Source organism: Bufo bufo, chromosome 3, assembly GCF_905171765.1.
Source record: "Bufo bufo chromosome 3, aBufBuf1.1, whole genome shotgun sequence".
NCBI classification, from domain to species: Eukaryota; Metazoa; Chordata; class Amphibia; order Anura; family Bufonidae; genus Bufo; species Bufo bufo.
Window position 1 is genome coordinate 288,598,470 of NC_053391.1, and position 25,618 is coordinate 288,624,087.

Below are 25,618 nucleotides of genomic sequence, written 5' to 3' on the forward strand. Positions count from 1 at the left end.
CTGCCCTGGCATTTTCCAGGGGCCCTAATGTGTGGTAAGTAGGTAAATGACCAGTGAAATCCGAAAGGTGCTCTTTGGAATATGGGCCCCTTTGCCCACCTAGGCTGCAAAAAAGTGTCACACATCTGGTATCTCCGTACTCGGGAGAAGTTGGGGAATGTGTTTTGGGGTGTCTTTTTACATATACCCATGCTGGGTGAGAGAAATATCTTGGCAAAAGACAACTTTTCCCATTTTTTTATACAAAGTTGGCATTTGACCAAGATATTTATCTCACCCAGCATGGGTATATGTAAAATGACACCCCAAAACACATTCCCCAACTTCTCCTGAGTACGGCGATACCAGATGTGTGACACTTTTTTGCAGCCTAGATGCGCAAAGGGGCCCAAATTCCTTTTAGGAGGGCATTTTTAGACATTTGGATACCAGACTTCTTCTCACGCTTTGGGGCCCCTAGAATGCCAGGGCAGTATAAATACCCCACATGTGACCCCATTTTGGAAAGAAGACACCCCAAGGTATTCAATGAGGGGCATGGCGAGTTCATAGAAATTTTTTTTTTTTGGCACAAGTTAGCGGAAATTGATATTTTTTATTTTTTTCTCACAAAGTCTCCCGTTCCGCTAACTTGGGACAAAAATTTCAATTTTTCATGGACTCAATATGCCCCTCACGGAATACCTGGGGGTGTCTTCTTTCCGAAATGGGGTCACATGTGGGGTATTTATACTGCCCTGGCATTCTAGGGGCCCTAAAGCGTGAGAAGAAGTCTGGAATATAAATGTCTAAAAAATTTTACGCATTTGGATTCCGTGAGGGGTATGGTGAGTTCATGTGAGATTTAATTTTTTGTCACAAGTTAGTGGAATATGAGACTTTGTAAGAAAAAAAAAAAATAATTCCGCTAACTTGGGCCAAAAAAATGTCTGAATGGAGCCTTACAGGGGGGTGATCAATGACAGGGGGGTGATCAATGACAGGGGGGTTGATCAATGACAGGGGGTTGATCAATGACAGGGGGTTGATCAATGACAGGGGGGTGATCAATGACAGGGGGGTGATCAATGACAGGGGGGTGATCAATGACAGGGGGGGTGATCAATGACAGGGGGGGTGATCAATGACAGGGGGGTGATCAATGACAGGGGGGTGATCAATGACAGGGGGGTGATCAATGACAGGGGGGTGATCAGGGAGTCTATATGGGGTGATAACCACAGTCATTGATCACGCCCGTGTAAGGCTTCATTCAGACGTCCGGATGCGTTTTGCGGATCCGATCCATCTATCAGTGGATCCGTAAAAATCATGCGGACATCTGAATGGAGCTTTACAGGGGGGTGATCAGGGAGTCTATATGGGGTGATCACCACAGTCATTGATCATGCCCCTGTAAGGCTTCATTCAGACGTCCGGATGCGTTTTGCGGATCCGATCCATCTATCAGTGGATCCGTAAAAATCATGCGGACGTCTGAATGGAGCTTTACAGGGGGGTAATCAATGACAGGGGGGTGATCAATGACAGGGGGGTGATCAGGGAGTCTATATGGGGTGATAACCACAGTCATTGATCATGCCCCTGTAAGGCTTCATTCAGACGTCCGGATGCGTTTTGCGGATCCGATCCATCTATCAGTGGATCCGTAAAAATCATGCGGACGTCTGAATGGAGCTTTACAGGGGGGTAATCAATGACAGGGGGGTGATCAATGACAGGGGGGTGATCAGGGAGTCTATATGGGGTGATAACCACAGTCATTGATCATGCCCCTGTAAGGCTTCATTCAGACGTCCGGATGCGTTTTGCGGATCCGATCCATCTATCAGTGGATCCGTAAAAATCATGCGGACATCTGAATGGAGCTTTACAGGGGGGTGATCAGGGAGTCTATACGGGGTGATCACCACAGTCATTGATCATACCCCTGTAAGGCTTCATTCAGACGTCCGGATGCGTTTTGCGGATCCGATCCATCTATCAGTGGATCCGTAAAAATCATGCGGACGTCTGAATGGAGCTTTACAGGGGGGTAATCAATGACAGGGTGGTGATCAATGACAGGGGGGTGATCAGGGAGTCTATATGGGGTGATAACCACAGTCATTGATCATGCCCCTGTAAGGCTTCATTCAGACGTCCGGATGCGTTTTGCGGATCCGATCCATCTATCAGTGGATCCGTAAAAATATGCGGACATCTGAATGGAGCTTTACAGGGGGTTGATCAATGACAGGGGGGTAATCAATGACAGGGGGGTGATCAGGGAGTCTATATGGGGTGATCAGGGGCTAAAAAGGGGTTAATAAGTGACGGGGGGGGGTGTAGTGTAGTGTAGTGGTGCTTGGTGCTACTTTACTGAGCTACCTGTGTCCTCTGGTGGTCGATCCAAACAAAGGGGACCACCAGAGGACCAGGTAGCAGGTATATTAGACGCTGTTATCAAAACAGCGTCTAATATACCTGTTAGGGGTTAAAAAAAACACATCTCCAGCCTGCCAGCGAACGATCGCCGCTGGCAGGCTGGAGATCAACTTTCTTACCTTCCGTTCCTGTGAGCGCGCGCGCCTGTGTGCGCGCGTTCACAGGAAATCTCGCGTCCCGCGAGATGACGCGTATATGCGTCCACTCGGAATGAATCAACCACCTCCAGGACGCGTCTGTGCGTACAGCGGTCCGGAGGTGGTTAAATAGGCAGCTGGGCTCAGAAGCCAGGTTTCTGTGTTGGGATCTGTGAGCCTTGTGTCTGGATGAAGGTTTGCTACCTGTTTGGCGTAAAAACAGGTTGGTGCTGCTATCAGCAAGGACTCTTTGAGGCAGAATTTCCGCATGGTTTGAATTACCACCAACACTGCAAGGTAACTTTTTGTTTGAATATGACTGTTTGTTTTGTCACTTGCCTAAGGCCTCATGCACACGACAGTGTTTTTTCACTGTCAGTGATTTGGCTTCAGTGATCCGTGTTCGATTTTACTTCAGTTTCCTTGTGTCTTCCTTTTGCTTCAGTTTCCTTGTGTCTTCCTTTGTCTGACAGTAGAAAAAAAAGGAAGTTTAATAAAAAGTGTAATTTTATTGCACCAAGGTCTTGTAGAAAAAAACGGACACGGATGACATACCAGTTGTGCATCAGTTTTTTTTGACGGACCCATTGACTTGAATGGGTCCGTCCTCCGTTTTCCTTTGACAAGAATAGGACAGGTTATATTTTTTTGACGGACTGGAATCACGGACGCGGAGAAAAAACGGAGGACTATCAGTTTTTTTTCACAGCTCCATAGAAATTAATGGGACCTCCGCTAAACTGTGAAAAATGACGGAACGGACGCGGATGCACACAACGGTCGTGTGCATGAGGCCTAAAGTGTGAATAAAACACTGAACCGTTTGATCTAAAGACCTTGTTGTTGCCTCTATACTGCATCCGCTAATCCTATCTACCAGAGTGAGTCCCCACAGTATATGTAGCTGTAATCAAAAAACTTCCCGTACCCTAATCTTATACCATAGTAACATAGTACATAAGGCCGAAAAAAGACATTTGTCCATTTAGTTCGGCCTGTTATCCTGCAAGTTGATCCAGAGGATACCAAATGGTATAAATATAATATACAATATAATATTTATAAAAAGTGATAAAACATAAATGCATATATTAAACCTGTCAATCCATATCCATAAAGTTCACAAATAATTCTAAATATATATATATATATATATATATATATATATAAAAATAAAAATATAAACAATAAAATGAATAAAAATTACCAAATAATAAAATCTAAATCAAAACAGCTATAATAAGAGCTCTATGAATTCCAGAAAGAATGATTTAGAGCAGAAGCAATATAATAGATGTATGTCGTGATCCTGATTATAGAAAGGGCACAAAAGTGTGAGGGCGAGAGTCTATTATATTGCTTCTGCTCTGAATAATTCTTTATAAAATGCATAGATAGAGATGGCCTTGCGGTTCACCCGGCGGTCGTTTCGCGGCAAACTTTGCTGGTTTGTGATTCGCCGAACAGGCGTACATATGGCCATGTCCGCCGGCGCAATATTCTTTTGCATTGTGCAGTACTTTGACGCATGACACATCCATCAGGTGGGACAGGACAGCCAATTGAGACGTTTCAGCACATGGATACCCCCCCTACCCTATAAATAAACCCGTAGCCGCCATTTTACATTCAGGCTTTTGCCAGTGTAGGGAGAGGTTGCTGTGTGGAGCAGGGACAGACTGTTAGGTACACCAAAAGCTAGCTAATAGGGTTACAAAAGTCCTTTCAAGGACTGGTATAGGTGTGCTATCGATAGGTGTGACATATAAAGGGGTGTGATATACTTATAATATACTTTATAACAGAATATATATTAGAGTGTGTTTGTATTGTGCAGCAATTGTGTGCGGCTCTGCTGTGATACTGCAGCTGTACAAAGGGACAAACACTATTGGAATAACTAATTGCATTTAGTGTGATATACCAGTTGCCCCCTAAAAAAAACTAATTAAGGCAGGGGTGTGATATACCTATAATATACTTTCTATATAGTGCATTTGTATTGTGCAGCAGTTGTGTGCGGTTCTGCTGCAATACCGCAGCTATACAAAGGGACAAACGCTATTGGAACAACTAATTGCAACTGGTGTCATATACCAGTTGCTCCCCCCAAAAAATGATTGAGGCAGAGGTGTGATATACCTATAGTATACTTTCAATATAGTGCATTTGTATTGTGCAACAGTTGTGTGCAGTTCTGCTGAGATACCGCAGCTATACAGAGGGACAAACGCTAATGAAACAAATAATTGCAACTGATGTGATATACCAGTTGCCCCCCGAAAAAACTGATTGAGGCAGGGGTGTGATATACCTATAATATACTTTCTATATAGTGCATTTATATTGTGTAGCAGTTGTGTGTGGTTCTGCTGCGATACCGCAGCTATACAGAGGGATAAACGCTATTGGAACAACTAATTGCAACTGGTGTGATATAGCATTCCCCCTCCAAAAAAAAATGATTGAGGCAGGGGTGTGATATACCTATAATATACTTTCTATATAGTGCATTTGTATTGTGCAGCAGTTGTGTGCGGTTCTGCTATGATACTGCAGCTATGCAGAGGGGCAAACGCTATTTGAAACAACTAATTGCAAATTGTGTGATATACTAGTTGCCCCCCCAAAAAAAAAAGATTAATGCAGTGGTGTGATATACATATAATATACTTTCTACATAGTGTATTTATATTGTGCAGCAGTTGTGTGCGGTTCTGCTGTAATACTGCAGCTATACAGAGGGACAAACACTATTGGAATAACTAATTGCAACTAGTGTGATATACTAGTTGCCCCCTAAAAAGACTGATTGAGGCAGGGGTGTGATATACCTATAATATATTTTCTATATAGTGCATTTGTATTGTGCAGCAGTTGTGTGAGATTCTGCTGAGATATCGCAGCTATACAGAGGGACAAACGCTAATGAAACAACTAATTGCAACTGGTGTGATATACCAGTTGCCCACCAAAGAAACTGATTGAGGCAGGGGTGTGATATACCTATAATATACTTTCTATATAGTGCATTTGTATTGTGCAGCAGTTGTGTGCGGTTTTGCTGCGATACCGCAGATATACAGAGGGACAAATGCTATTGGAACAACTAATTGCAACTGGTGTGATAAACCAGTTGCCCCCTCCCCCCCCAAAAAAATAAAAAAAATGATTGAGGCAGGGGTGCGATATATCTATAACATACTTTCTATATAGTGCATTTGTATTGTGCAGCAGTTGTGTGCGGTTCTGCTGAGATAATTCACCTATACTGAGGGACAAACGCTATTGGAACAACTAATTGCAACTTGTGTGGTGATATACTACTTGCCCCACAAAAAAAAACTGATTGAGGAACGGGTGTGATATACCTATAATATATTTTCTATAAGGTGCATTTGTATTGTGCAGCAGTTGAGTGCAGTTCTGCTGCGATACCGTAGCTATACAGAGGGACCAACGCTATTGGAACAACTAATTGCAACTGGTGTGATATACCAGTTGCCCCCCAAAAAAACTGATTGAGGCAGGGGTGTGATATACCTTTAATATACTTTCTATATAGTGCATTTGTATTGTGCAGCAGTTATGTGCGTTTCTGCTGCGATTCCGCAGATATACAGAGGGACAAAGGCTATTGGAACAACTAATTGCAACTGGTGTGATATACCAGTTGCCCCCCAAAAAAACTGATTGAGGCAGGGCAGTGATATACCTATAATATAATTTCTATATGGTGCGTTTGTATTGTGCAGCAGTTGTGTGCGTTTCTGCTAAGATACCATAGCTATACAGAGAAACAAACGCTATTGGAACAACTAATTGCAATTGATGTGATATACCAGTTGCCCCCCAAAAAAACTGATTGAGGGAGGGGTGTGATATACCTACAGTATAATAAACTTTCTATAAAGTGCATTTGTATTTTGCAGCAGTTGTGTGCGGTTCTGCTGTGATACCGCAGATATACAGAGGGACAAACGTTAATGGAACAACTAATTGCAACTGGTGTGATATACCAGTTGCCCCTCCAAAAAAATCATTGAAGCAGGGGTGTGATATACCTATAATATACTTTCTATATAGTGCATTTGAATTGTGCAGCAGTTGTGTGCGGTTCTTCTGCAATACCGCATAAATACAGAGGGACAAACGCTATTGGAATAGCGATACAGCAGCTATACAAAAGGACAAACGCTATTGGAACAACTAATTGCAACTGGTGTGATATACCAGTTGTCTTCCCCCCCACCAAAAAAAAAATGATTGAGGCAGGGGTGTGATATACCTATAATATACTTTATATATAGTGCATTTGTATTATGCAGCAGTTGTGCGATACTGCAGCTATGCATAGGGACAAACGCTATTGGAACAACTAATTGCAAATTGTGTGATATACTAGTTGCCCCCTAAAAAAACTGATTGAGGCAGGGGTGTGATATACATATAATATATTTTCTATAAGGTGCATTTGCATTGTGCAGCAGTTGTGTGATGTTCTGCTGCGATACCGCAGCTATACAGAGGGACCAACGCTATTGGAACAAATATTTGCAACTGGTGTGATATACCAGTTGCCCCCCAAAAAAACTGATTAAGGCAGTGGTGTGATATACCTATAATATACTTTCTATATAGTATATACTGTATATATTGTGCAGCAGTTGTGTGTGGTTCTGCTGTAATATTGCAGCTATACAGAGGGACAAACACTTTTGGAATAACTAATTGCAACTAGTGAGATATACCAGTTGCCCCCTAAAAAAAATTGATAAAATCAGGGGTGTGATATACCTTTAATATACAAACCGGATTCTAAAAAAGTTGGGACACTAAACAAATTGTGAATAAAAACTGAATGCAATGATGTGGAGATGGCAAATTTCAATATTTTATTTGTAATAGAACGTAGATGACAGATCAAATGTTTAATCCGAGTAAATGTATCATTTTAAAGGAAAAATACGTTGATTCCAATTTTCACGGTGTCAACAAATCCCAAAAAGTTGGGACAAGTAGCAATAAGAGGCTGGAAAAAGTAAATTTGAGCATAACGAAGAGCTGGAAGACCAATTAACACTAATTAGGTCAATTTTCAACATGATTGGGTATAAAAAGAGCTTCTCAGAGTGGCAGTGTCTCTCAGAAGCCAAGATGGGTAGAGGATCACCAATTCCCACAATGTTGTGCAGAAAGATAGTGGAGCAATATCAGAAAGGTGTTACCCAGCGAAAAATTGCAAAGACTTTGCATCTATCATCATCAACTGTGCATAACATCATCCGAAGATTCAGAGAATCTGGAACAATCTCTGTGCATAACGGTCAAGGCCGTAAAACCATACTGGATGCCCGTGATCTCCGGGCCCTTAAACGACACTGCACCACAAACAGGAATGCTACTGTAAAGGAAATCACAGAATGGGCTCAGGAATACTTCCAGAAACCATTGTCAGTGAACACAATCCACCGTGCCATCCACCGTTGCCAGCTGAAACTCTACAGTGCAAATCAATGCAGAAAAATATATTCAGGTTCTAGAACAACATATGCTCCCATCCAGACGTCATCTCTTTCAGGGAAGACCCTGCATTTTTTAACAAGATAATGCCAGACCACATTCTGCATCAATCACAACATCATGGCTGCGTAGGAGAAGGATCCGGGTACTGAAATGGCCAGTCTGCAGTCCAGATCTTTCACCTATAGAGAACATTTGGCGCATCATAAAGAGGAAGGTGCAACAAAGAAGGCCCAAGACGAATGAACAGTTAGAGGCCTGTATTAGACAAGAATGGGAGAGCATTCCTATTTCTAAACTTGAGAAACTGGTCTCCTCGGTCCCCAGACGTCTGTTGAGTGTTGTAAGAAGAAGGGGAGATGCCACACAGTGGTGAAAATGGCCTTGTCCCAACTTTTTTGGGATTTGTTGACACCATGAAATTCTGATTCAACATATTTTTCCCTTAAAATGGTACATTTTCTCAGTTTAAACTTTTGTTCCGTGATTTATGTTCTATTATGAATAAAATATTAGAAGTTGGCACCTCCACATCATTGCATTCAGTTTTTATTCACGATTTGTATAGTGTCCCAACTTTTTTGGAATCCAGTTTGTACTTTCTATATAGTGCATTTGTATTGTGCAGCAGTTGTGTGAGGTTCTACTGAGATACCGCAGCTATACAGAGGGACAAACGCTAATGAAACAACTAATTGCAACTGGTGTGATATACCAGTTGCCCCCTAAAAAAACTAATTAAGGCAGGGGTGTGATATAAATATAATATACTTTCTATATAGTGCATTTGTATTGTGCAGCAGTTGTGTGCAGTTCTGCTGAGATACTTCACCTATACAGAGGGACAAACGCTATTGGAACAACTAATTGCAACTAATGTGATATACCAGTTCCCCCCCCCCTCAAAAAATTTGAGGCAGGGGTGTGATATACCTATAATATACTTTATATATAGTGCATTTGTATTGTGCAGCAGTTGTGTGCGGTTTTGCTGCAATACCGCAGAAATACAGAGGGGCAAACGCTATTGGAACAACTAATTGCAACTGGTGTGCACCAGTCCCCCCCAAAAAAACTGATTGAGGCAAAGGTGTGATATACCTATAATATACTTTCTATATAGTGCATTTGTATTGTGCAGCAGTTGTGTGCAGTTCTGCTACAATACAGCAGAAATACAGAGGGACAAACGCAATTGGAACAACTAATTGCAACTAGTGCGATAAACCAGTTGCCCCCCCCCAAAAAAACTGATTAAGGCAGGGGTGTGATATACCTATAATATACTTTCTATATAGTGTATTTATATTGTGCAGCAGTTGTGTACGGTTCTTCTGTGATACTGCAGCTATACAGAGGGACAAACACTATTGGAATAGCTAATTGCAACTAGTGTGATATACCAGTTGCCCCCTAAAAAAACTGATTGAGGCAGGGGTGTGATATACCTATAATATCCTTACTATATAGTGCATTTGTATTGTGCAGCAGTTGTGTGCGGTTCTGCTGAAATACCGCAGCTATACAGAGGGACAAAAGCTAATAAAACAACTGATTGCAACTGGTGTGATATACCAGTTGCCCGCCAAAAAACTGATTTTAGGCAAGGGTGTGATATACCTATAATATGCTTTCCATATAGTGCCTTTGTATTGTGCAGCAGTTGTGTGCGGTTCTGCTGCGATACCGCAGATATACAGAGGTACAAATGCTATTGAAACAACTAATTGTAACTAGTGCGATATAACAGTTGCCCCCCAAAAAACTGATCATGGCAGGGGTGTGATATACCTATAATATACTTTCTATATGGTGTATTTGTATTGTGCAGCAGTTGTGTGCGGTTCTGCTGAGATAGTTCACCTACACAGAGGGACAAACGCTATTGAAACAACTAATTGCAACTAGTGTGATATACCAGTTGCCCCCTAAAAAAACTGATTGAGGCAGGGGTGTGATATACCTATAATATACTTTCTATATAGTGCATTTGTATTGTGCAGCAGTTGTGTGCGGTTCTGCAGCGATTCCGCAGATATACAGAGGGACAAATGCTATTGAAACAACTAATTGCCACTGGTGTAATATTCCAGTTGCCCACCAAAAAAACTGATTAAAGCAGGGGTTTGATACACCTATAATATACTTTCAATATGGTGCATTTGTATTGTGCAGCAGTTGTGTGCGGTTCTGCTGAGATATTTCATCTACACAGAGGGACAAACGCTATTGGAACAACTAATTGCAACTTGTGTGATATACTAGTTGCCCCCCAAAATATCTGATTGAGGCAGGGGTGTGATATACCTATAATATACTTTCTATAAGGTGCATTTGTATTGTGCAGCAGTTGAGTGCGGTTCTGCTGGGATACCGCAGCTATACAGAGGGATCAACGCTATTGGAACAACTAATTGCAACTGGTGTGATATACCAGTTGCCCCCCAAGAAAACTGATTAAGGCAGGGCAGTCATATACTTTCTATATAGTGCTTTTGTATTGTGCAGCAGTTGTGTGCGGTTCTGCTATGATACTGCAGCTATTCAGAGGGACAAACGCAATTGGAACAACTAATTGCAACTAGTGCAATAAACCAGTTGTCCCCCCCAAAAAACTGATTAAGGCAGGGGTGTGATATACCTATAATATACTTTCTATATAGTGTATTTAAATTGTGCAGCAGTTGTGTGCGGTTCTGCTGTGATACTGCAGCTATACAGAAGAACAAACACTATTGGAATAGCTAATTGCAACTAGTGTGATATACCAGTTGCCCCCTAAAAAAACTGATTGAGGCAGGGGTGTGATATACCTATAATATATTTTCTATAAGGTGCATTTGTATTGTGCAGCAGTTGTGTGATGTTCTGCTGCGATTCCGCAGCTATACAGAGGGACAAACGCTATTGCAACAACTAATTGCAACTAATGTGATATGCCAGTTGCCCCCCAAAAAAACTGATTAAGGCAGTGGTGTGATATACCTATAATATACTTTCTATATAGTGTATTTATATTGTGCAGCAGTTGTGTGCGGTTCTGCTGTGATACTGCAGCTATACAGAGGGACAAACACTATTGGAATAGCTAATTGCAACTAGTGTGATATACCAGTTGCCCCCTAAAAAAACTGATTGAGGCAGGGGTGTGATATACCTATAATATATTTTCTATAAGGTGCATTTGTATTGTGCAGCAGTTGTGTGATGTTCTGCTGCGATTCCGCAGCTATACAGAGGGACAAACGCTATTGCAACAACTAATTGCAACTAATGTGATATGCCAGTTGCCCCCTAAAAAAACTGATTGAGGCAGGGGTGTGATATACCTATAATATACTTTCTATATAGTGCATTTGTATTGTGCAGCAGTTGTGTGCGGTTCTGCTGGAATACCGCAGCTATACAGAGTGACAAACGCTAATAGAACAACTAATTGCAACTGGTGTGATATACCAGTTTCCCACCAAAACAACTGATTGAGGCAGGGGTGTGATATACCTATAATATCCTTTCCATATAGTTTATTTGTATTGTGCAGCAGTTGTGTGCGGTTCTGCTGCGATACCGCAGATATACAGAGGGACAAATGGTATTGGAACAACTAATTGCAACTAGTGTGATATACCAGTTGCCCACCAAAAAAGCTGATTGAGGCAGGGGTGTGATATACCTATAATATACTTTCTATATAGTGCATTTGTATTGTGCAGCAGTTGTGTGCGGTTCTGCTGGAATACCGCAGCTTTACAGAGTGACAAACGCTAATAAAACAACTAATTGCAACTGGTGTGATATACCAGTTGCCCCCTAAAAAAACTGATTGAGGCAGGGGTGTGATATACCTATAATATACTTTCTATATAGTGCCTTTGTATTGTGCAGCAGTTGTGTGCGGTTCTGCTGCGATTCCGCAGATATAAAGAGGGACAAATGCTATTGGAACAACTAATTGCCACTGGTGTGATATTCCAGTTGCCCCCCAAAAAAACTGATTAAGGCAGGGGTTTGATATACCTATAATATACTTTCTATATAGTGTATTTGTATTGTGCAGCAGTTGTGTGCGGTTCTGCTGAGATATTTCACCTACACAGAGGGACAAACGCTATTGGAACAACTAATTGCAACTTGTGTGATATACTAGTCTCCCCCCAAAATATCTGATTGAGGCAGGGGTGTGATATACCTATAATATATTTTCTATAAGGTGCATTTGTATTGTGCAGCAGTTGAGTGCGGTTCTGCTGGGATACCGCAGCTATACAGAGGGATCAACGCTATTGGAACAACTAATTGCAACTGGTGTGATATTCCAGTTGCCCCCCAAGAAAACTGATTAAGGCAGGGCAGTCATATACCTATAATATACTTTCTATATAGTGCTTTTGTATTGTGCAGCAGTTGTGTGCGGTTCTGCTATGATACTGCAGCTATTCAGAGGGACAAACGCAATTGGAACAACTAATTGCAACTAGTGCGATAAACCAGTTGCCCCCCCTAAAAAAATGATTAAGGCAGGGGTGTGATATACCTACAATATACTTTCTATATAGTGTATTTATATTGTGCAGCAGTTGTGTGCGGTTCTGCTGTGATACTGTAGCTATACAGAGGAACAAACACTATTGGAATAGCTAATTTCAACTAGTGTGATATACCAGTTGCCCCCTAAAAAAACTGATTGAGGCAGGGGTGTGATATACCTATAATATATTTTCTATAAGGTGCATTTGTATTGTGCAGCAGTTGTGTGATGTTCTGCTGCGATTCCGCAGCTATACAGAGGGACAAACGCTATTGGAACAACTAATTGCAGCTAATGTGATATGCCAGTTGCCCCCCCAAAAAACTGATTAAGGCAGTGGTGTGATATACCTATAATATACTTTCTATATAGTGTATTTATATTGTGCAGCAGTTGTGTGCGGTTCTGCTGTGATACTGCAGCTATACAGAGGGACAAACACTATTGGAATAGCTAATTGCAACTAGTGTGATATACCAGTTGCCCCCTAAAAAAACTGATTGAGGCAGGGGTGTGATATACCTATAATATACTTTCTATATAGTGCATTTGTTTTGTGCAGCAGTTGTGTGCGGTTCTGCTGGAATACCGCAGCTATACAGAGTGACAAACGCTAATAAAACAACTAATTGCAACTGGTGTGATATACCAGTTGCCCACCAAAAAAACTGATTGAGGCAGGGGTGTGATATACCTATAATATCCTTTCCATATAGTTTATTTGTATTGTGCAGCAGTTGTGTGCTGTTCTGCTGCGATACCGCAGATATACAGAGGGACAAATGGTATTGGAACAACTAATTGTCACTGGTGTGATATACCAGTTGCCCCCCAAAAAAACTGATTGAGGCAGGGATGTGATATATCTATAATATACTTTCTATATAGTGCATTTATATTGTGTAGCAGTTGTGTGTGGTTCTGCTGCGATACTGCAGCTATACAGAGGAACAAACACTATTGGAATAGCTAATTGCAACTAGTGTGATATACCAGTTGCCCCCTAAAAAAACTGATTGAGGCAGGGGTGTAATATACCTATAATATATTTTCTATAAGGTGCATTTGTATTGTGCAGCAGTTGTGTGATGTTCTGCTGCGATTCCGCAGCTATACAGAGGGACAAACGCTATTGGAACAACTAATTGCAACTAATGTGATATGCCAGTTGCCCCCCCAAAAAACTGATTAAGGCAGTGGTGTGATATACCTATAATATACTTTCTATATAGTGTATTTATATTGTGCAGCAGTTGTGTGCGGTTCTGCTGTGATACTGCAGCTTTCCCCTGTCGTCCTCGGCAGCACATGAAGGGTTAACAGAGTCCTATTCTTGCCCCAGGACCGCCCACCTAGATAAAAACAAGATAATTAATCAATTAGCGATCCTATAGGTCCCTATAAAGCACTCCCTCTGGCAAACCTCCAATGTTTTTTTCATGTCCTTATTCTGGACAGGTTCCATAGCCCACCTCATCTGGAGCCCTCATGCCTGGGGGGTGTCCCAGGCTTAGGCTCAGAGTCCAGCTAGCCATGGGGGTTTCTTGGCGCTGCTCTGTGGAGTCTTTCCTGTCCTGTGCCGGGTTCGGGTGTGCAGCGATGCCGCACCAGCGCTTCGCTTCACAGGGTGGCAATGGCGGCGCCTGCAAGTCTCAGTGGAACGCATCGTGGAACGCAGCGTCAGCTGCGTCTGACGTCATCAACGGGCGCCCGCCCCCCGGGATTCTGGCGGCAAATTCAAATTAGCTCCTGTATTTAAGGTGGTATAGTCCATGCTCTCACTGCTCTTGTGCCTTGGCAGTCGAGCTCTATTATTTCTAAGGTACCCCTGATCCAGGCTCTGGTTGTGACTGATTACAGCCAGTTTGTCCTGGCTTTATATTATATGGTATATTAGGTCTTTATATATTTAATCTGTTCCTCTTTCCAGATGTCCAGCCATTCCAGTAAAGGAGGAAAAAGATCCAGGAAGCACAGGCACAGGCTGTGCCAATCCTGCGACCAGCCTCTCCCTGATGACCACCAGGACAATTATTGTGGGAGCTGTGGATTAGAGGCATTTTCCCATTCCCCGGAATCCTCACCCAGGCGTGTGAAGAGACATAAGAAGAAGCAGCCCTTATGTATTACGTGTATTAAACCGCTTCCTAAGGGTTATACGTCAAACATTTGCGCAGCTTGTACTCAGCCGGAGGTTGTCTCTGAAGATAATACAAAAAAATGAATCTCCTTACTCGAATCCTTTCTGTCTCAATCTAAGAGACAAAAGATGCATAAGAGGAAACGGGCTGATCCTAGCCCTTCTACGTCTCCCGAGAGGTCTTCTCGCTCGAAAGGGGAGGTGTCCTCTGGTTCTAGCTCAGATCTAGAACCAGCCACAGAGAACTTCAGGAAGGAGGATATTAACCGTCTCATCAAGGATGTGAAACATATAATTGAATCCAAGACGGAGACGCGTACCGACCAAGATGAGGGGAGCCTGTTTTACTTTCCTAAAAAGAAAGCGCGGGTCTTTCCCAGTCATCCGGTGCTTGAATCCATCATCCAGAAGGAATGGAAACATCCATTAAGGAAGATGGATTCAGGAAGAAGAGCTAGGGCTATGTACAGAATAGACCCTGCCGAATGTGAGAAATGGGGGGCACCTTCCAAGGTCGATCCTGCAGTGGCCAGACTAGCGAAGAGGTCCTTTTTTCCGTCTGATGACTCTACGTTGTTAAAGGATCCCATGGATAAGAAGGCAGATAATCTCCTAAAGCGGCTTCATTCTTATATAGCCTCCCTGAAGAAAGCGTCCATGGCCGCAGTGCCTGTAGCCCGTAACCTGAGAGTATGGTTGAGCCAACTAGGAAGGGATATTGAGGATGGTGTTGATAGAGAAGATTTGCTTCAGCAGTTTCCTTCTAGATCGCGGCGGAATTCCTATGTGACTTCCCCGTGGATACCCTGAAAGGCTTAGCCAAAAATATGGCTCTCCCCAATTCTTTCAGGAGGTCAATCTGGTTGAAATTGTGGTCTGGTGATGTCCCCTCCAAGAACAACCTTTGTTCTCTTCCATTTGAACCAGGGCGTCTGTTCGGCTCTCAGCTAGACACTTTATTGGAAACCAATAAGGAAGATAAAGCACTGGAATTTCCTCTTTCCAGGCGCAGATTTCAACCCAGAAGCTTTCGGCCCTTCAGAAGACAGCGCTTTCAAAGATCTGATTTTCGTGGGCGTCCGGACAGGAGAGGATCTGACCGAAGGTATTTTGCCAGATCATCGGATAAGGGTAGGAAGAAACCCGTGGATAAACCCACCAAAGAGGACTTCTGAAGCAAAGGGGTAGGAGGTCGGCTTACTCGATTCTTCGCAGCATGGAAGGGAATTTCCTCAGACACTTGGGCCTTGAGGATCGTAAGAGAAGGGTACTCACTGGAGTTTATCCGCCGTCCAAGAGACCGTTTTCTCTTAAATCAAAGAGAAGACCCTCGGGTCATAGACCTCGTAAGGGAATTCATTCAAAAGGGTGCTCTGGAACCTGTACCAAGACATCAAGAAGGAACAGGAGTGTATTCCAGAGTGTTTCCAGTCCCCAAGCCAGAGGGAAAGTGGCGCCTAATCATATACCTCCGCTACGTGAATCAATTCATCACAAAGGTTCATTTCAAGATGGAAAACATAAGGTCTATCGCGTCTCTGCTTCAAGAAGGTCACTTCTTGGCATCCATCGACTTGAGAGACGCTTATCTGCATGTCCCAATAGAGAGCGCGTCCCAATAGAGAGCGCGTCCAGACGCTTTCTGAGGATTGCAATTACCATGGGAGGAAAAGTAAAACACCTCCAATTCAAAGCCCTGCCCTTCGGCCTCTCATCAGCACCCAGAATTTTTACGAAATTAGCCGTAATTGCTGTTGCAAGTTTACGCCTACAAGCCTTACAGGTGTTTCCTTACCTGGGCGACTGGCTTGTAGTGGCACCCACCAGGGACTTACTGAATTCTCATCTCCTGAAAGTCATCAAGTTGCTTCAGTCTCTGGGCTTCTTGATCAATGGCGACAAATCCGACATCCAGCCAGCAACATCCAAAACGTTTCTAGGCTTCAGGATAGACGCTTGCACCATGACCCTGTATCTCCCGACCTCCAGGATAAGCTCCGTGACATCAGCAATAAAGATCTTAATTGCGGGCCAAAGACCTACAGTCCACAGGGTGATGAAAACCCTGGGTCATATGACATCAGTAATAGATGCAGTTCCATGGGCTCAAGCCCACATACGGGAATTACAGCAGGACTTGCTTCAAGTCTGGAAGTACAACCACAATCTCTCAGCCCATGTCAGGTTGAGACCTTCCACAATCACGGAGCTGAAATAGTGGTTAAGAGGAAGGAATTTATCCAGGGGAAAATCCTTCCAGCTAACACCTACGGTGACTGTTACGACGGATGCCTCTTCCCGGGGCTGGGGATCCCATCTCGGAAACAGTTGGGTTCAAGGTTCTTGGTCCTGCATAGAACGACAGCTGTCCTCGAACTTCAGAGAGTTGAAGGCAATCAAGCTGGCATTACAACACTTTCGGACAGATTTGGAGAACCAATCAGTCCTAATTCAGAGGGACAATCTCCCTGCAGTTTTTTTACATAAACAAGCAGGCAGGCACCCGGAGCCTTCTACTCCTTGCATTATGCAGGAAGATCTTTGCATGGGCAGAGAGGCACTTACAGAATCTAAGGGCGGTACACATCAAAGGCTCGTTGAATACTCAGGCGGATCTTCTCAGTTGGAGGAAGATCAGACAAACCGAGTGGGAGCTGAACCAGAAATACTTCCTGCAGATTACAGCCAGATGGGGTACTCCGTCTGTAGATCTGATGGCCTCCAGGGAAAACAGCAAACTTCCCAAGTTCTGTTCTCTGAACGGATTCCAGAATCCAGCAGCAGTAGACGCCTTTTCTATAACTTGGAAGGACCAGTATGTTTATATCTTTCCTCCGGTGCCCCTCATCTTAAGAGTCCTGCAGAAGATCCTATTAGAGAAACCTCAAGCGATATTGATTGCTCCTTTTTGGCCATGCAGGCCATGGTTCCCACTTCTACTCCAGTTATCGAGAGGAGTCTACTGGAAGCTTCCATCTTATCCCGACTTACTAGTTCAGAACGGCCTCTTTCATCAACATCTGAACAAACTTCATCTCACAGCTTGGAGACTGAGAGGTCCAGACTAGAAGGAAAAGGGCTGTCTGTCCCTGTCATCAATACTCTACTCTCCTCCCGGAAAACTTCTACAAATATCAAGTATGAAAAGATATGGAGGAAATTTTCATCCTGGATGTCAGAGAATGAATGTTCAGATATTACAGTCCCTGTTATCCTCCAGTTCCTGCAAGATGGATTCCAGAAGGGTCTTACTCCAAACACTTTGAAAGTGCACATGGCAGCCATTAATGCCATGACAGAGAGCAGATTCGGACATCATCCCTTAATTAATCGTTTCTTCAAGGCCATTAAGAAGCTTAGACCGGTGGTGAGACACCCTATGCCTGTTTGGGATCTGTCATTAGTCCTCAGAAGATTGACTGAAACCCCCTTTGAGCCCTTAGTAGACGCAAAACTTAATTGGCTCTCCTGCAAAGTTCTCTTTCTTATTGCCATCACTTTGGCTAAGAGACTCGGGGAATTGCAAGCACTATCGGTTAAGACGCTGTATTTAGGAATCCTGCCGAATGGCGTTCTGCTGCGCACTCTACCTTCCTTTGTGCCAAAAGTTCCTTCTTCTGCTAACGTCAACCAAGAAGCGTTTCTACCAGTCTTTTTTCCAGACCCCTCAGATGAAGAACAAGCTCGCTGGCATACCTTGGATGTCAAGAGGGCAGTTGAGATCTACCTTCGAAGGACGGAGAATTTTACACTAGATGAAAATCTGTTTTTGCTATACTCCGGTCCTAATAAAGGTCACAAGGCATCTAAGAGTTCCCTGGCAAGATGGATCAAGTCTATCATCTTGGAGGCATACACCATAGAGGGCATCTCTCCTCCTTCTCTGATTAGAGCCCACTCAGCTAGGGCCACAGCAACATCTTGGGCTGAACAAGCGCATGTCTCCCTAGAAGAGATTTGTAGAGCAGCATCATGGTCTACGCCATCTACCTTCATGAAGCACTACCGGCTGGACATAGAAAATAAGAGCTCAGCCTTTGGCACTGCGGTGTTGAGTGCAGCAGTTCAGTAATTCCCTCCCTTTGGTATCTATGCATATCCCTTCATGTGCTGCCGAGAACGACAGGGGAAAGTGAAAATTATTACCTGGAATTTTGCTTTCCATGAGTCCGAAGGCAGCACATACATACCCTCCCTAATAAATCCTTTTGTTTTGCATTTTGCCTGAATCTATTTTTTATACACATTGGATGTTTGCCAGAGGGAGTGCTTTATAGGGACCTATAGGATTGCTAATTGATTAATTATCTTGTTTTGATCTAGGTGGGCGGTCCTGGGGCGAGAATAGGACTCTGTTAACCCTTCATGTGCTGCCTTCGGACTCATGGAAAGCAAAATTCCAGGTAATAGTTTTCACTATACAGAGGGACAAACACTATTGGAATAGCTAATTGCAACTAGTGTGATATACCAGTTGCCCCCTAAAAAAACTGATTGAGGCAGGGGTGTGATATACCTATAATATACTTTCTATATAGTGCATTTGTATTGTGCAGCAGTTGTGTGCGGTTCTGCTGGAATACCGCAGCTATACAGAGTGACAAACGCTAATAAAACAACTAATTGCAACTGGTGTGATATACCAGTTGCCCACCAAAAAAACTGTTTGAGGCAGGGGTGTGATATACCTATAATATGCTTTACATATAGTTTATTTGGATTGTGCAGCAGTTGTGTGCGGTTCTGCTGCGATACTGCAGATATACAGAGGGACAAATGGTATTGGAACAACTAATTGCCACTGGTGTGATATACCAGTTGCCCCCCAAAAAAACTGATTGAGGCAGGGATGTGATATACCTATAGTATACTTTCTATATAGTGCATTTATATTGTGTAGCAGTTGTGTGTGGTTCTGCTGCGATACCGTAGATATACAGAGGGACAAACGCTATTCGAACAACTTATTGCAACTGGTGTGATAAACCACTTGCCCCCCCTCCCCCAAAATAAAAAGACTGATTGAGGCAGGGGTGTGATATACCTATAATATTCTTTCTATATAGTGTATTTGTATTGTGCAGCAGTTGTGTGCGGTTCTGCTGAGATATTTCACCTATACAGAGGGACAAACGCTATTGGAAGAACTAATTGCAACTTGTGTGATATACTAGTTGCCCCCCCAAAAAACTGATTGAGGCAGGGGTGTGATATACCTATAATATATTTTCTATAATGTGCATTTGTATTGTGCAGCAGTTGAGTGCGGTTCTGCTGCGATACCGCAGCTATACAGAGGGACCAACGCTGTTGGAACAACTAATTGCAACTGGTGTGATATACCAGTTGCCCCCCAAAAAAACTGATTAAGGCAGGAGTGTGATATACCTTTAATATACTTTCTATATAGTGCATTTGTATTGTGCAGCAGTTATGTGCGTTTCTGCTGCGATTTCACAGATATACAGAGGGACAAATTCTATTGGAACAACTAAATGCAACTGTTGTGATATACCAGTTGCCCCCCCAAAAAAAATGATTGAGGCAGGGCAGTGATATACCTATAATATAATTTCTTTATAGTGCGTTTGTATTGTGCAGCAGTTGTGTGCGTTTCTGCTAAGATACCATAGCTATACAGAGGAACAAACGCTATTTGAAAAACTAATTGCAATTGATGTGATATACCAGTTGTCCCCCAAAAAAACTGAGTGATGCAGGGGTGTGATATACCTACAGTATAATAAACTTTCTTTATAGTGCATTTGTACTGTGCAGCAGTTGTGTGCGGTTCTGCTGCGAAACCGCAGCTATACAGAGGGACCAACGCTATTGGAACAACTAATTGCAACTGGTGTGATATACCAGTTGCCCCTCCAAAAAAATGAATGAGGCAGGGGTGTGATATACCTATAATATACTTTCTATATAGTGCATTTATATTGTTTAGCAGTTGTGTATGGTTCTGCTATGATACCGCAGCTATACAGAGGGACAAACGCTATTGGAACAACTAATTGCAACTGGTGTGATATACCAATTGCCCCTTGAAAAAAAAAAAACCGATTTGAGGCAGGGGTGTGATATACTTATTATATACTTTCTATATAGTGCGTTTGTATTGTGCAGCAGTTGTGTGCGTTTCTGCTAAGATACCATAGCTATACAGAGGAACAAACGCTATTGGAAAAATTAATTGCAATTGATGTGATATACCAGTTGTCCCCCAAAAAAACTGAGTGAGGCAGGGGTGTGATATACCTACAGTATAATAAACTTTCTTTATAGTGCATTTGTACTGTGCAGCAGTTGTGTGCGGTTCTGCTGCGAAACCGCAGCTATACAGAGGGACCAACGCTATTGGAACAACTAATTGCAACTGGTGTGATATACCAGTTGCCCCTCCAAAAAAATGAATGAGGCAGGGGTGTGATATACCTATAATATACTTTCTATATAGTGCATTTGTATTGTGCAGCAGTTGTGTGCGGTTCTGCTGCAATACCGCAGAAATACAGAGGGACAAACGCTATTGGAACAACTAATTGCAACTGATGTGATAAGCCAGTCCCCCCCCAAAAAAAAAATGATTGAGGCAGGGGTGTGGTATACCTATAATATACTTTCTATATAGTGCATTTATATTGTTTAGCAGTTGTGTATGGTTCTGCTATGATACCGCAGCTATACAGAGGGACAAACGCTATTGGAACAACTAATTGCAACTGGTGTGATATACCAATTGCCCCTTGAAAAAAAAAAAAACGATTTGAGGCAGGGGTGTGATATACTTATTATATACTTTCTATATAGTGCATTTGTATTGTGCAGCAGTTGTGTGATGATCTGCTGCGATACCGCAGCTATACAGAGGAACAAACGCTATCGGGACAACTAAATGCAACAGGTGTGATATACCAGTTGCCGTCCCAAAAGGCAGATATTTTAAGGCAGATGTGTGATATATCTACAGGGAGTGCAGAATTATTAGGCAAGTTGTATTTTTGAGGATTAATTTTATTATTGAACAACAACCATGTTCTCAATGAACCCAAAAAACTCATTAATATCAAAGCTGAATATTTTTGGAAGTAGTTTTTAGTTTGTTTTTAGTTTTAGCTATTTTAGGGGGATATCTGTGTGTGCAGGTGACTATTACTGTGCATAATTATTAGGCAACTTAACAAAAAACAAATATATACCCATTTCAATTATTTATTTTTACCAGTGAAACCAATATAACATCTCAACATTCACAAATATACATTTCTGACATTCAAAAACAAAACAAAAACAAATCAGTGACCAATATAGCCACCTTTCTTTGCAAGGACACTCAAAAGCCTGCCATCCATGGATTCTGTCAGTGTTTTGATCTGTTCACCATCAACATTGCGTGCAGCAGCAACCACAGCCTCCCAGACACTGTTCAGAGAGGTGTACTGTTTTCCCTCCTTGTAAATCTCACATTTGATGATGGACCACAGGTTCTCAATGGGGTTCAGATCAGGTGAACAAGGAGGCCATGTCATTAGATTTTCTTCTTTTATACCCTTTCTTGCCAGCCACGCTGTGGAGTACTTGGACGCGTGTGATGGAGCATTGTCCTGCATGAAAATCATGTTTTTCTTGAAGAATGCAGACTTCTTCCTGTACCACTGCTTGAAGAAGGTGTCTTCCAGAAACTGGCAGAAGGACTGGGAGTTGAGCTTGACTCCATCCTCAACCCGAAAAGGCCCCACAAGCTCATCTTTGATGCTACCAGCCCAAACCAGTACTCCACCTCCACCTTGCTGGCGCCTGAGTCGGACTGGAGCTCTCTGCCCTTTACCAATCCAGCCACGGGCCCATTCATCTGGCCCATCAAGACTCACTCTCATTTCATCAGTCCATAAAACCTTAGAAAAATCAGTCTTGAGATATTTCTTGGCCCAGTCTTGACGTTTCAGCTTGTGTGTCTTGTTCAGTGGTGGTCTTCTTTCAGCCTTTCTTACCTTGGCCATGTCTCTGAGTATTGCACACCTTGTGCTTTTGGGCACTCCAGTGATGTTGCAGCTCTGAAATATGGCCAAACTGGTGGCAAGTGGCATCTTGGCAGCTGCACGCTTGACTTTTCTCAGTTCATGGGCAGTTATTTTGCGCCTTGGTTTTTCCACACGCTTCTTGCGACCCTGTTGACTATTTTGAATGAAACGCTTGATTGTTCGATGATCACGCTTCAGAAGCTTTGCAATTTTAAGAGTGCTGCATCCCTCTGCAAGATATCTCACTATTTTTGACTTTTCTGAGCCTGTCAAGTCCTTCTTTTGACCCATTTTGCCAAAGGAAAGGAAGTTGCCTAATAATTATGCACACCTGATATAGGGTGTTGATGTCATTAGACCACACCCCTTCTTATTACAGAGATGCACATCACCTAATATGCTTAATTGGTAGTAGGCTTTCGAGCCTATACAGCTTGGAGTAAGACAACATGCATAAAGTGGATGATGTGGTCAAAATACTCATTTGCCTAATAATTCTGTACAGGGTGTATAATATACTTTCTATATAGTGCATTTGTATTGTGCAGCAGTTGTGTGTGATTCTACTGCGTTACCGCAACTATACAGATGGACATACGCTAATGGAACAACTAATTGCAACTGGTTGCCCCCCAAAAAAACTGTTCAAGGCAGTGGTGAGATATACCTATAATATACTTTCTATTTAGTGTATTTATATTGTACAGCAGTTGTTTGCAGTTCTGCTATGATACTGCAGCTATACAGAGGGACAAACACTATTGGAATAACTAATTGCAACTAGTGTGATATACCAGTTTCCAACTAAAGAAACTGATGGAGGCAGGGGTGTGATATACCCATAATATAATTTCTATATAGTGCGTTTGTATTGTGCAGCAGTTGTGTGCTTTTCTGCTAAGATACCATAGCTATATAGAGGAACAAACGCTTTTGGAACAACTAATTGCAACTGCTTACCTATAATATACTTTCTATATAGTGTATTTGTATTGTGTAACAGTTGTGTGAGGTTCTGCTGCAATACCGCAGCTATACAGAGGGACAAACGCTATTGCAACAACTAATTGCAACTGGTGTGATATACCAGTTGCCCCCCCAAAAAAAAGATTGAGGCAGGGGTGTAATATACCTACAATATACTTTCTATATAGTGCATTTGTATTGTGCAGCAGTTGTGTGCGGTTCTACTGCGAATCTGCAGCTATACAGAGGGACAAACGCTATTGGAACAATTAATTTCAACTGGTGTGATATACCTGCTGCCTGCAAAAAAGCTGATTAAGGGGTTTAATATTCCTGCTTCCAGCAAATAATCATTAAGGGGTTCTATATACCTGATTCCACAAATACTGCTCTTCTATAGGGACTTTTGAAAATGACAGGCAGAGGAAGAGGCAGGCCATTCCGCAGGGGTGGTAGGAGTCGGGCAGGTGCACCAGGCCGGAGCCTAAGTGGGAAGTTGGAGAAGGTGCGTGTGATTACGTCAAAGGACGCACCAGAGTTTGTTGAGAGGCTCACTCTGCCTTCCGCTTCTGCACCCTCCTCATCCTCTTTATCTGCACCCTACTCACTCTCTGTTGTGTGCACCCCCAAAGACACCACCACCACCGTAGCCCCGCCACTCGAGTCAGAGGAATTATTTTCCCATCCATTCCCAGACCTTACCAATGCGCAGCCATTCTTGGCATCGGATGAGGAAAAGGAGGTAGCAACGGCCGCCACCCAGCGGTCTTACGACAGTACTCAGATCAGCCCAAGGAGGGTGGTCCCTGCTGTTGCTGCCTACTCCGAGATTTCTAATGTCAGTGGTGGTAAAGGTGACGATGATGACGTGTCGTTGGACGTCAGTGGGTGCCCAAATGAGAGGAAGAGGAGGGGAGTAGTGATGGATGAACATCTGCAGGGACGCGATCAAATGTTCGCAAACCGCAAGTTTGCGGCGGGTTCCATTCATTATTATTCGAATTTGCGATCTCCATTCATTATTTTTTTCAATGCGAGATATCGGCAATATAGTTTTAGTGTACGCCCATGCGCACACCAGTTATAAATATTTTTTCCAATACCGTTTTTCACTGTCTGTAGCAGAGGGAACGCAGCAAAACCACAAACAAATGCTGCTGTACCCAAATCCACTATATAGAAAGTATATTATTGGAATATAACACTCGCTTCTATCAGTTTTTTTGGGGGGTGATTGGTATATCACACCAGTTATAATTATTTTTTCTAATTGCTTTTGTCACTCTGTGTAGCTGCAGTATCGCTGCAGAACCGCTCACCACTGCTGTTTAATACAAATCCACTATAATATGCTTTCTATGTTAGAAAGTACAGTATATTGTAAATGTATTACACCCCTCTGTACTGCACACCTATCAATAGTACACCTATACCAGTCCCAGTACACCTATACCACACAGCATCCTTTCCCTACACTGACAAAAGACTGAATGTAAAATGGCGGTCAGATCGGGTCTATTTATAAGGTAGAGGGTATGTCCATGTGCTGAAACTTTTCAATTGGCTGTCCTGTACAGCCTGATGGATGTGTCATGGGTCAAAGTTCTTCACAATGTAAAAAAATATGGCGGGCGTGAATATCGCCATATGTTCTCATGTTCGGCGAATCACGAACGAGCAAAGTTCGCTGCGAATCGACCGCCGGGCGAACCGCAAGGCCATCACTAGAGGGGAGTTCAGAGGGAGAGACGGAGTAGCAGATAGGGAGGAGAAGGAGGGGAAGCAGGCAGAACTCGCAGTGCATAGAAGGCAAAAAGCAGACTGCAAATATATCTGGAGCGAGTCATCCACCGTGCACGGTCACATCTGGCGC